Source organism: Ursus americanus, chromosome 25 (genome assembly GCF_024610735.1).
Source record: "Ursus americanus isolate L20-20 chromosome 25, mUrsAme1.1.p, whole genome shotgun sequence".
Lineage (NCBI taxonomy): Eukaryota > Metazoa > Chordata > Mammalia > Carnivora > Ursidae > Ursus > Ursus americanus.
This window is the reverse complement of record NC_142151.1, coordinates 7,955,790-7,967,898: the sequence shown is the minus strand read 5'-3', so window position 1 is coordinate 7,967,898 and position 12,109 is coordinate 7,955,790. Positions and strand designations below refer to the sequence as shown.

Here is a 12,109-nt window from a genome sequence, read left to right as displayed (position 1 = left end):
ATGCTGGTGTCCCACCTCTGGGATTTTGATTCAGGTGGTTCATATGGAATGAGGTTCTTGACATCAGTATTGTGGAAAAACAAACATCCCTGTAGGTTCTGATGCATATTTGAGTTGAGAACCACACAGTTCAGATGATTTTTGAGGTTCTTTTCAGCCAACATAGTTTATGTATGACTTCAAAATCTCCCCAGGAATTCCTAGGTAAGTGTCCTTGTATAACAAAATCCACCAAACACTTACAAAGAGAAAGGAAAAGTGTCCACAGATTTATCATTCCTTTCTTTCTTTTTTTTTTTTTTTTTTTTTTAATTAGGTATTTTAGCAGAAAGGAGTGGCTACGGACTTGGGCCATTTGTGATGTCTCTAGGCAGCGTCCTGGGGCAGATGCTACTCTAGTTTCATGAGGGGTGATTTATAGATGATGTCTCTCTGTCTCTGTCTCTCTCTTTCTCTGTTTCTTTGTCTCTGTGTCTCCCTATCATTCACACACACACACACACACACACACACACACACACACACCCATAGTGTTTTATAAGTGGTTACCTAGCTTTGCAGAGATCGTTTTCCTCATTCCAACTACCATCACGGTAATTTCCACCCCCATCATGAACAGAACTCCATGTCTGTTGCCTTCTGCGTCACCACTGTTACCACCTGCCTTCTTATCACTGTCTGCACTATCATTACCATCTTCAGAGTCAGCAACACTGTTTCGATAAGCATCATTGGCTATGTTTATACCATCTTTGCTACCAACAGATCTACCGTCTCCATCAAAATTCACTCATCAAATACCAGCATGTGTGCCACCATCACGAATGCCCTACTCAGGAAGGGTAAAGTCTGTGGGTTCCGTTTTTATAGGTTTATTAAGACAGATGATACCTTCATGGCAGGTGGACAAATGACTATCAAATAGTGAACAAACGCAGACATGAATATCAGAATATCAGCTACAGACATTCTGCCAGTAAAAAGTAAATGTTTTGGGGTCCCCTGCCTGAGTGTCTTGTTTTCACAAGGACCGCACCAGGGTCTTTTCCCCTTCATTTGCACTGCTGTGTTGTCTCCTAGTTTTGGACCTCTTGCTCCTAAGTGCATTGTTCTCAAATGCAGGCGCCATCTTTGTCATGGCCCTCTACTCCTCCTCCACTGATGGTCTCCCTGATGCATCCCAAGTATCAGTCTTGGATGGAAGCTTCTGCTACCCCCTGGTAGTGTCCTAACCTGGCCAACCCTCTCAATTCTCTTTCTTCTGCTTCTAACTTCAATATATTTCTTTTCCTTTCTCTGGTTTATGTGAGTATCAAACGTTCTCTTCATCTCATTCTATTTGTATCTTGCTTCTTGTGTTTTATCCTTGCTGGCTGATCCTTGGAAAGAAGGTGAGCAAAACTCTAATGGCCATGCTATGGCTTCTATCACCCAGGATGCTCCTTATAGCAGGAAAGCTAGAGACATAGAAAAAGTGTCTATCCTTCTCTTCCCTCTTATGTCTCTTTCTTCTTTGCTCTCCTTCCCATCCTTCTTCCCTCCCCTTTCTGCCTCTGTCTCCTGATGCCTTTTCCTAGCCTCCTTCTCTGTTTTTGGGACATCCTGCCATACCTCTCATTTCTTTACCACCTTCTTCTCATCTTCATTCCCAGACTCAGCCCCCATGTAGTGCCTACCCCTGGTCTCTGTTTGTCCTTTCACAGGCTCATACCTTTGAGAGCATAGATCTGCTTCAATGACTCGTCTTCCCGCCACAGTTATATGCACCCACACGCTTAGCCCCCTGGAGCAACCACCTGCGGTTTAGGTAGTGCCTGCACTTGGGTTTGTAGATGAGATGACGAGGGCAAGGACATATTACAATGCAGCCATCTCTGAGTTTCCCTCCTTCTTCATCTTTTTTTTTTTCATTTTTAAAATAATTCAAATATATTTGACATAACCTTGCATAAATTTAAAATCTACAACTTGTAAATTTGGTACATTTATGTATTGTAATATGATTATCATTGTAGCAATAATTAGCAACTCTGTTACATAATTATTCTTTTTAGTGGTTGGAATAGTTAAGTTCTAGTCGCTTAGCGAGTTCAATGGCTATGAGACAGCATCCTTGTCTGTATTCACTATATCGTGCATTAGATCTCTCGTGCTTATTTCTTACTCGTTGCAGATAGGAACCCTTAAACCATATCTGTCCTATCCCTCCACTTCCCTGATCCCCTGGTAACCACCCTTTTACTGTCTGTTTTTACAGACTGGCTTCTTAGATTCCACATATAAGTGAGAGTACACAGGACATTTTTTTCTCTGACTTAATCTCACTTAGCGTCATGTGCTCAGGGTTCATCCATGTTGCAAAGGGTAGGATGCCCTTGTTTCTCATGGCTGAGTGAGATTCCACTGGGCATACATACCACATCTTCTTTATCCATTCATCTGTGGATGGGCAGTTAAGCTGTTCCCGCCCCCCCCTTCCTTTCCTTTTCCTTTTCCTTTTGGGGGCGTAGGATGGCGGATGCTGTGCAAGGCGAGTCCTCAGAAGCCCAGACTTCTTGCCTTGGTTCTGTGCATATTTGCTGTGTGACTTGGGGATGTCACTTCCTCTTTTGGAGCCCCAGGTCCTCATCTGTAAGATGGGCATAATAATACCTGCCCTATTTTTCTTAGATGATTGTTCTAAGACTCTAATTCCTAACCAGTGCTATGGAAATATAGGAGTGTATCGTTGTGTCCATGCACTCAAATATTTGTACGTGCATTCTCGATTCCTAGCCCCCCAGTCAGCTTCCCTGCAGCCAGCACCGATGGAAGGCCCACTGTAGAGGGTCTTTGGAGAGACACTGCAGGGCACAGAAATAATCCAGGCTCTCAGAGAGCTTACAGTCAAAGGGCGCAATAGGACAAATGCACATACCCAGACACCAAAGCATGAATTAAATACTGTCTCACATGGCAATTTATTAGTACAGCACGGGTCTCCATGTAGGTACTATGGGCCGGGGAGTCTGGGGACAGCAAAGTGAGGTGGTGGTTCCTAGAAGGCTGCAGACATAATAGAAAGAGCTTTCCCCCAAGGTTTCTGGGCCCCAGGCTTGACACAAGTGGACTGTTGTGGCATCCTTCTGAGGCTCCAGCCACGTGGCCCCCATCTTCTTTGTATTCATAGAATGCAATGGCTGACCTCGCAGGGGATGTCATGACCAGGAGAGGGAGCTATAACTCAGTCGGCGGGATAGGATGCATGTGTTTTTCATGATCAAACTGAGGACCTGATTACAGGGGTGGAGGTGGGGGTTACACCCAGTTCCTGAGATGAGAAGGGGGCATGGACAAGGCGGACGAGACAGGGCAGTTTGCAGATGGCTAGCATGGGGCCAGTAGCATTTTCCTCCTGCTGTTGTGGGTTTGGGAGGTGACTACAAGGAGAATAAACCACATTTGCAGAGGGCCACATCCTGGTGGCCGGGGGAATGCGGCGGAAGACTGAGGCGTGGCGCGGGGTCAGCTGAGCATCCTCCAGGCCAGTGGAGGTTTGTATCATAACTCAGCAGGGTCTGGAGAGACCAGGAAGATGGGGAGGAAATCACGAAATCGAGATCTCAAACCTGGACAAATCCATAGTAATGCGTCCAGGGACTCGGAGTCCTGAACACAGATATTAACCGGGAGGGGGAACCTTGGAAGGAAGCATTTGTTTTCCAAAAACAACAACAGGAGAGCCAGCATTTTGCGAGACACACTCAACACCCGTGCACGGGAAGGGGGTGGGAAGGCCTGGCCTTTGGGCCCGGGCAGCTCAGGAAGGTTTGAAATGGGTGCTTTCTCAGCCTTGCTCATTACCAGCCTTGATATTTCTCTCTCCTTCTCTTTTTATCCACGTGAACGAACATCCCCCCTTGTACCCCTTATTTCACTTATTCTCCGAGTGCTCCCTACAGCACAGACAAGGCTGGGAACAGACAACGGGGAGGTAACGGAGTCCATTCTTGTTCATGAAATCATGTTAATCCAGCCAGAGTCCACTGAATTTGGACAAAGCGACATGCCTGGGTGGGTGAAAATCACTTTCGTCCAGTCTGTCAAAACTTCGTGGCTGCTCCGAGTAGAGAGACTGATGTTGCAGGGGCCACGTTTGCTGTTCCCAGGAACCTGTGAGGACTTTAGCTTATGAACCCTTTGCATGCAAGTAGATGCTGTTAACTTCCAGCAAGTTCTGCCTTTTTAGGAAAGCAGGCTTAGAGCAAGCCTCATCTCCAAAACAGGAGTAACAGATGTCGTGGTGGGCTGCTGTAAGGAGCCGTGCTGATGTGGGATGTTTAGCACAGAGGTGCATGCAACACGTGATAGCTGGTACTATGACTTTTGTCGCTATCGTTGGTCATATGTGCTGTGCAGAGGGCAGCACAGTTGGCAACAAATTGGGTGGCTCTTTCCTGCTGTTTGCCGTCACAGCCAGCATCTGCAATGTTGGGGGAAATCAGACCCAGTTCTTTCAACCTGCCAAGGCAGCCAGAAGCCCAGACGCGGAATCTGTGGAGAGGCGGGAACAGATGGCCTTTGCACTGTGTGCTGGGGGATTTCTGTTTCCTAGAGCATGGCTCCTTGGGGCGTCCCTGAACATAATGGCTGCATATGCGAGGTCGGTGAGGCAGTCACTGGAGGAGCCAGCAGGAAGGCTGCTCAGCCCCGCAGTGCAGGAGGGAGGGCTCGAAGGCGCCCATTTTATGGGATAGACAGCAGATGTGGCAAATGGAGACATGAGTTTGACTGCTGTCTCTGCCCCCACGAACCTGGGATTAATTCAGATCTTAGCCTATTTCCCGAAACAGGACTTGCGATGGGTTACAACCAAAGTCATAAATGCATATGGATCATTTTTAAAAAGGACAAATAACAAAGAACCCTGTACTTGGCGGAAAGTAAGTAAGTTCAGGGGAAATGATGATCGTGGAAATGAAAAATAAGAGTGATTCATCCAAGTGCGACAGATTTCACTTTGAGCTTCCTGGGAGCCAAGGCAGAAAGGGCTGTGGCTCACATAATCCATGGCAATGAGCATCTATTTTGGCAGAGGAGGCAAACTTTTTCCTGTTGTTAAAGCATAATTGTTATATCAAGGACACAAACAGTAGAAGGGACCTTTTTTCAGTAATGAGTGCATATAAGGTGCTGAAGTGTTCTTTGTATAGCCACTTCGTCAGTGCTTCTGGGTAAGAACTGAGGGCGTCATGTTAAACTGCAGTGCGGGGTGGGTTCTAGTACAAAGTACTGTATGTCAGTTTCTCATGAGCCGAGGATTCAAAGACAAAAGAGCAGAAATGTCATTTCTCCTTTAAGCCTCTCCATGGAATTCATGGTTTGAAATATCTTTTATCTACTAAGCAGCATTTATTAAAGAATAATTCATCTTTTCATTTTCAGTAACCGAAAACATATATAACTGCCATTAAAAAATTTCTGATCAGTGTAAGAAAATTGGTGTTACCACACTGAGTGACTATAATTCCAGCTAAAAGCAAAGTCACTTGGCATTTTGGTTAACCTGAGTGGCCCCTTAGAGGAAAGTATTAATTCTGTTAAGCTTTGTAAATTACTGGAAGCTGGTCTCGGGTAGCTGCTACTGCCTCTCTAGAGATTCTGATTTGGTAACCATGGCTTTTGTAAAAGTTCCACGGGAAGACCCTCCCTCTGGCTCCTGGTGTCCAGCCAGCTTCAGGGTCGCTGCCCAGCCAGGACCAGGGCACCTCTTCTCAGTTATCTGGATTTGAGGCTTGTATTAATCAGGGCTCTCTCTCCAGAGAATCAGAACCAATAGGACGTGTGTGTGTGCGTGTGTGTGTGTGTGTGTGTGTGTGTATCTGGGTAGTGTGTGTATTATATATCTTTATTATAAGGAATTGTTCCAAGTGACTGTGGAGGCTGAGAAATCCCAAGATACACAGTTGGCAAGCTGGAGACCCAAAAGAGCTAATGGTGTAAGTTCCAGTCCAAATGCCCATCGGGTTTGAGACCTAAGAAGAGCCTATTTCAGTTCAAGTCTGAGGGCAGGAGAAGATCAATGGCAGGAGTTCCCTCTTACTCAACCTTTTTGTTCTATTCAGGCCTTCAACTGATTGGATGAGGCCCACCCACATTAGGAGAGCAAGCTGCTTTACTCAGTCTACCCACTCGGATGTTAATCTCATCCAAAAACACCCTCACAGACACTCTCAGAATAATGTTTGGCCAAATATCTGGGCACTCCATGGCCAGTCAAGTTGACATAAAATTAACCATCATAAGCACTTGTGCATAACCCTTTCTGTAGTGGTTTGAATAGTGGTGTCCAAAAATATATGCCCAAGCCCTAACCCTGGAACTTGTGAATGTGATCTTATTTGGAAAAAAGGTCTTTGCAGATATAATTAGGTAAGGATCTCAAGATACTATCATCCTGGGTGTAGGGTGGGCCCAAATCCAAGAACAGGCTGAAAGAGAATTGAGATCCACAGGCACACAGGAGAGAAGACCAAATGAAGGCCAAGGCTGAGATGGGAGTAATGCAGCCCCAAGCCCAGGGAACAGGTTCAAGAGGCTAATAAGCATACCTAAGGTCACATGGCATGAAGGGGTTAGATCTAGGTCTCATTTCCGTCTGATTGCAAAGCTGTGCTCCTACCTCACTTTAATGAGGAGTCCAAAATGAAGCTTGAGCTAGCATGGTCTAGAATAGCATTTCTCAGAGCCTAAACTGAAGAACAATAGTCTTCTGGGTTTTTTTTTTTTTAAGATATTATTTATTTGAGAGAGAGAGATTGAGAGAGAGAGAGAGCACGAGCAGGGTGAGGGGCAGAGGGAGAAGCAGACTCCCCGCTGAGCAGGGAACCCAACACGGGGCTCAATCCCAGGACTCCAGGACCATGACCTGAGCTGAAGGCAGATGCTTCCCTGACTGAGCCACCCAGGTGCCCAGTGGTCTTCTGTTTTAAAAGAAGCTCATGATCTAACAAACTCTAGAAACACCTAATTATTACAGTTTATCTGACAAATCAAAAGTTCTGAGAAGACTTTTAGTAAAGAACACAGTTCCATTTTATTCAGCTCTTTTCCTGCTGAACACTCATAGGTTATCTGTGGGTGTATTCCTAGGTATCCCAGGGAACCAGTGATCTGCAGAAGATACTCTGGGAAACTCCATCCTAGATGAAACACTCCTGGGCTGGGAGAGGGAACACATCTGAATTTTTCTTTTGTCGTTGCTTTGGACTGGTGCAGTAAGTTTCCTGAGCAGTCTTGGATTATAGCTTTCTCATCTGTAAAGTTTGGAGGTTGGACCCTGACTTCTCTGTCATAGACAGACGTGTCCCACGGCTGCTACTTCTTCAAGCTGTGTGTTAAATGAGGTACTACACTTAGCCTGTGGGTCCCTACTCTGTATCCGGGCTGCCCTTTGTCCCCGAGCCTGGTAACATCACTGGGTTTCCTCTGAGTTTTCCTGCCCATGCCTCTCTGTGGAGCCTACACTGAGCTCCCTGATTTAGGCTCTTGTCAGGAGGGAGTACTTTACTCTCTTCCAGGGGCTGGAGCCTTTTCAAATGCTTTCACTATTTGCCTCTGGTTCTGGAATGATCTCCCCATCTTCTCTACATATACAAATAAACAATAAAGAAACCCCTCTTTTGTATCCCAGCCCAAATCTCACTTCCCTCATAGACCCTTCTTTATTCCTTACTTGGAGTCTTAGGCAACCTACAGTCAAGATTTTTCTCATCTGTTAGTTTTTCCTTAACTACTTTGGATGCCTTATACTCTTGTATTTCCAAAGGTGCCATAAGCTCCCCCAACCCCCCCCCCCCAGAGAGTAGGAACTATAGTTTATGTTTCCTGTTTGTTTCCCGCAAACTGCAGTATGTTGCTGCCTAAATAATAGATGATCAGTAAATACTAGATTGACCGGCTGATGGATGCCAGACCCTGCTTCTCCCCCAGCCCCAGGACCTTCTTGCAGCTGTGATCCACTGTAATGGCGGGCTTTCAGCTCACAGCTGTGTACAGTTCATGCAGGCTTCCAGAACAGGAGGTACATTCTTTCCCTCCTCATCCTGACCAACTCCTTCCTTCATCGGGTGGTGAGCTAATTACTCCTTAGGGCTATTTTGATCTTTCAGTGAATCCTCTCTGGTGATCAGAAAGTAAAAAGCAGGAGAAACTCAATGAGCTTTGTCAAGGATGGAGAGCTTGTAGGCCCCTGGTCACAGGCAGAAAGGTTACTGTCTGCTCAGCCTTCAAGATGGCTTTCAGGGAGACTCTTCTTATTATTACCGGCAGTAATTTTTAAACGAACCAGAACTGTTGGTGTTTACGTAGGGTTGGCTGTAGGTGGGCCTTGCCCCATGTTGTCATTGTCTGTTCCCGGACATTTGTTTTTAATAGAGGCACAGCTGAGAGGGTAGTGTTTGTGTTTGATATCTTTATGGGCTTTTGGTGCACGCTCTTTGACTGCTATTTAAATAGGCTGGAAAGAGTGAGGAATACTTTGACTTTTTATTCCTTTTTTTTGTTTTCAGTAATGCTTCTCATTTTCAAAAATAAAAACAAAATAATTGATACCACCTACGTGCCGCGGTTTGAGCGAAGAACTGACATGGCACATGGCCATGTTCTAGACGTGCATAGGGTCCTGGTGAGACCGCACAGGCCTGGCCAACCTCATGCAGGTCTGTTAGCCCCCTGACGTGGGGCTCAAAACCAGTGACGCTGAAAATGTAATGGGAAGTGAATTTGAATGGCTGTATTAAGTTGTTTTAAGACTCAAGGTTAAAAAAAAAATGGAGATAGAAATGGTGACTTTCTTTTTTTAAAGCCTCGAGTCATACCTCTCTGAACCGGGGTAGCACAGGCAGCCTGGGACTGGCTGGGACCTGGACCCCGGACCCAGTTCTGGAGGGCAGCGGGCAGGCTGACCATTGAATTTACCATCCCAAATGGGGCCCTATGATTATGCCAGGACACAGTACTAGATGTTGAGTATGCAGGACCGTCCTGAGTAATGGGGCCATGTGGGCGCTCTTCCAGCTTGGCCATGGCTGCTCCTGAGGGTGTATGGGGAAGGCTGAGCAGGAGGGGAGAGGCACAGAAGCAGGCAGGGGCAGTCAGCTTCTGGCACTTGGGGCTCATGGACAGAGAGCTCTTCTTACCCAGTAAGCACTGGGGTTGATGACATAGTAACTCCTAACACTGCTTGAGATCCGATTGTTACATTTTCAAGAATTTTGCAAGCTGGTCATTACACCATTGGTAGCTTGAAAATGGCCATGACGGGCATTATTTATACCATAGAAATCCACAGATGGGACACATCAGCAACCCAAGCCCCCTCCTCCAGGTAGTTGCTAAGCGTTTACCAGCACTGCACCGATGAAAGCCTGAGGATGGGCAGTGGGTGGAACGGCAGAGTGGGACCATGGATGTGTCCCATGGCCGGGGCAAGGTCCAGCCGGACGGTGTTCTGTGATTCCTGCGGGAGGCAGGAAGGGCTGTTGGTCAGAGAGGGGCCAGGAATGACAACGTCTCTGTCAGGGACCCAAAGTGGATGCCATATCTGCCACCTCTGGTACAGAAACTGATTTCCCACCACTCGCTACTTGCTCGCTCTGCTCCAGCCACACTGACCTCCTTGCCGTTCCTCCAGAGTGTTTCCATCTCAGGGCATCTCAGCTCGCTCTTCCCTCTGCCTGGAAGACCTTCTTTAACTACCTGCAGAACTCCCTCACATCTCTGGGGGCTCTGCTCATGTGTCCCCTCCTCGGACAGGCCTCCCCGACCACCCTATTTGAGGCAGGTCCCCTGCTACACTCCACCCCCTTCTACTGTTTTTCTTTCCTGACACTTGGTGCTGCCCACCCCTGAGTCATGTATTTGTGTCTTCGTTTGATTGTCTGTCTCCCCACTACCTGGGAAGCTCTATGAGGGCAGGGATTTGGTTTTGTGGTGCAGTCGGCGCCTAAAAGGGGCTTGGGATGATGAATGAAAGAACGGGTCCCACATACCACACCTAATCTGTGGTGGCAGCGGGCTGCAGACTGTTGCCAAATGGGCTGTGAGGCCCACATGAGGGCATTTGGGAGGACCTCTGCCATCCATTAGGACTGTCTATAGGGATGGGGCTGGCAGCACACGAACCATAGTGGCCATCCCTGATCTGGGTTTTCAGCTGCTCCTTCAGTTGCCAAGAAACATTTGGGAAGAGTCTCATTGTACCTGGAATAGGGCGAGGTTGTGTATAGGGGGTCCTAGCCTTTCTGGAAGGCCACATTTTTCATACACGCACCCACCCACCCATCCACACATCCGTCCGTCCATCCATCCATCCATCCATCCATCCATCCATCCATCCATCCACACACCCACCCGTCCACCCGTCCATCCATCCATCCATCCATCCATCCATCCATCCATCCATCCATACGTCCATCCATCCATCCATCCATCCATCCATCCATCCATCCATCCATCCACGCATCCATCCATCCATCCATCCATCCATCCATCCATCCATCCATCCGTCAGTCCACCCATCCATGCATCCACCCACCCATCCACACATCCATCCATCCATCCATCCATCCATCCATCCATCCATCCATCCATCCATCCATCCACACACCCACCCATCCACTCATCCATCCATCCATCCATGCATCCATCCACACATCCATCTGTCCATCTATCCATCCATCCATTCATGCATCCATGCATCCATCCACACATCCATCTATCCATCCATCCATCCATCCATCCATCCATCCATCCATCCATCCATCCGTCCGTCGGTCCAACCATCCATGCATCCATCCATCCATCCATCCACCCACCCATCCACTCATCCATCCATCCATGCGTCCATCCACACATCCGTCTGTCCATCCATCCATCCATCCATCCATCCATTCATGCATCCATGCATCCATCCACACATCCATCTGTCCATCCATCCATCCATCCATCCATCCATCCATCTGGTGAATACCTGTTGCGTATCACTAGCTATGAGATGACCCTGCTGAGGGTGGGTGATTCAGTGGTGACTACAACCGGTCCTGGCCCCATGTGACTTTGTCATGGTGAAGATTCAGAAGAGAGCTGTATGAGCTGGGAGGCATCCACAGACGAAAAAGAGCAGGGTGGATAGAGAGTCAACCAGAGGAAACTAATTTAGGCGTGGGGCAGAGTGAGGGAAGGCACCATTTGAGCTTAGACCCAAGGGCTGCGTTAGGGTCTTCCAGGTAGGGAGGGCATGTGAAGAGGGAAGCATACGTCGTCCAGTCCTGAGGTAAGAAAAGCCCAGCCAGTGTGGGGAAATGAGAGGAGGCCCGCATGCCAGTGTGCGTGTGGCAGGAGGCAGGAGGCACGGCTCACAGGCACTTTGTCAGCCATGTAAGTAGTTTGGATTTTAGCCCATATTTTTAAAGTCAGCAAATATTCATTCATGTGTAGAGGACATACCAAAGCAGAATTGAAAACCGTAAATGAATACAGAGTTAAACAATGGGAGAGTGTGTGTTTTGTAAGTTTATCACTTTCCACGCTCAGTGGTGCTTCAGGGAGGAAATGGACCTGTGAGCACAGGAAGGGATGAAGAGACTCGTTAATTCCTGCTGTCAGTGTCACACAGTGTCTCCCCGTGGGAGCTAGGATGCAGCTGATCTCAGTGGCTCCTGGTGCTGCTTGCACCTCACATGCCAAGTGTAAATGCTTACGCGGGGGACTCCTCAGGTCCGATGCAGAGTGTGCATGCGCACGTGTGTGTGTGTGTGTGTGTGTGCACGTGTGACCCTCTCTTTGCCCTCAGGTACCAACATGAGGCATGAGAACAGGGGACAAATTCTGCTGCATCTTTAGCTTCTCTTCCTCATGACTTCTTGAGTTCAGAGGCTTCCACCCCCATCCAGCCGGTGGCTTGTGGTGCCAGCTCCGCACTGACGTTTCAGTGTGAGTGTGCCTGTGTCAGTAATGATGACCATCTTCATCCCAGCCCTACCGCTCGAGGTGAGCGAGTTGTTGTAAATGGTAACGGTTGACCCTCGGTTATCCAGTGACCAGAGGAATAGAGGAAAGCATAAATAGA

At 47.7% G+C, this 12,109-nt stretch overlaps 1 protein-coding gene across 3 annotated transcripts in view; it reads left to right on the top strand.

The window, feature by feature from the left end:
• The window catches only part of ANO2 (anoctamin 2), a 350,061-nt gene that overhangs the window by 84,927 nt on the left and 253,025 nt on the right, over nucleotides 1–12,109 (top strand). The window lies entirely within an intron of this gene.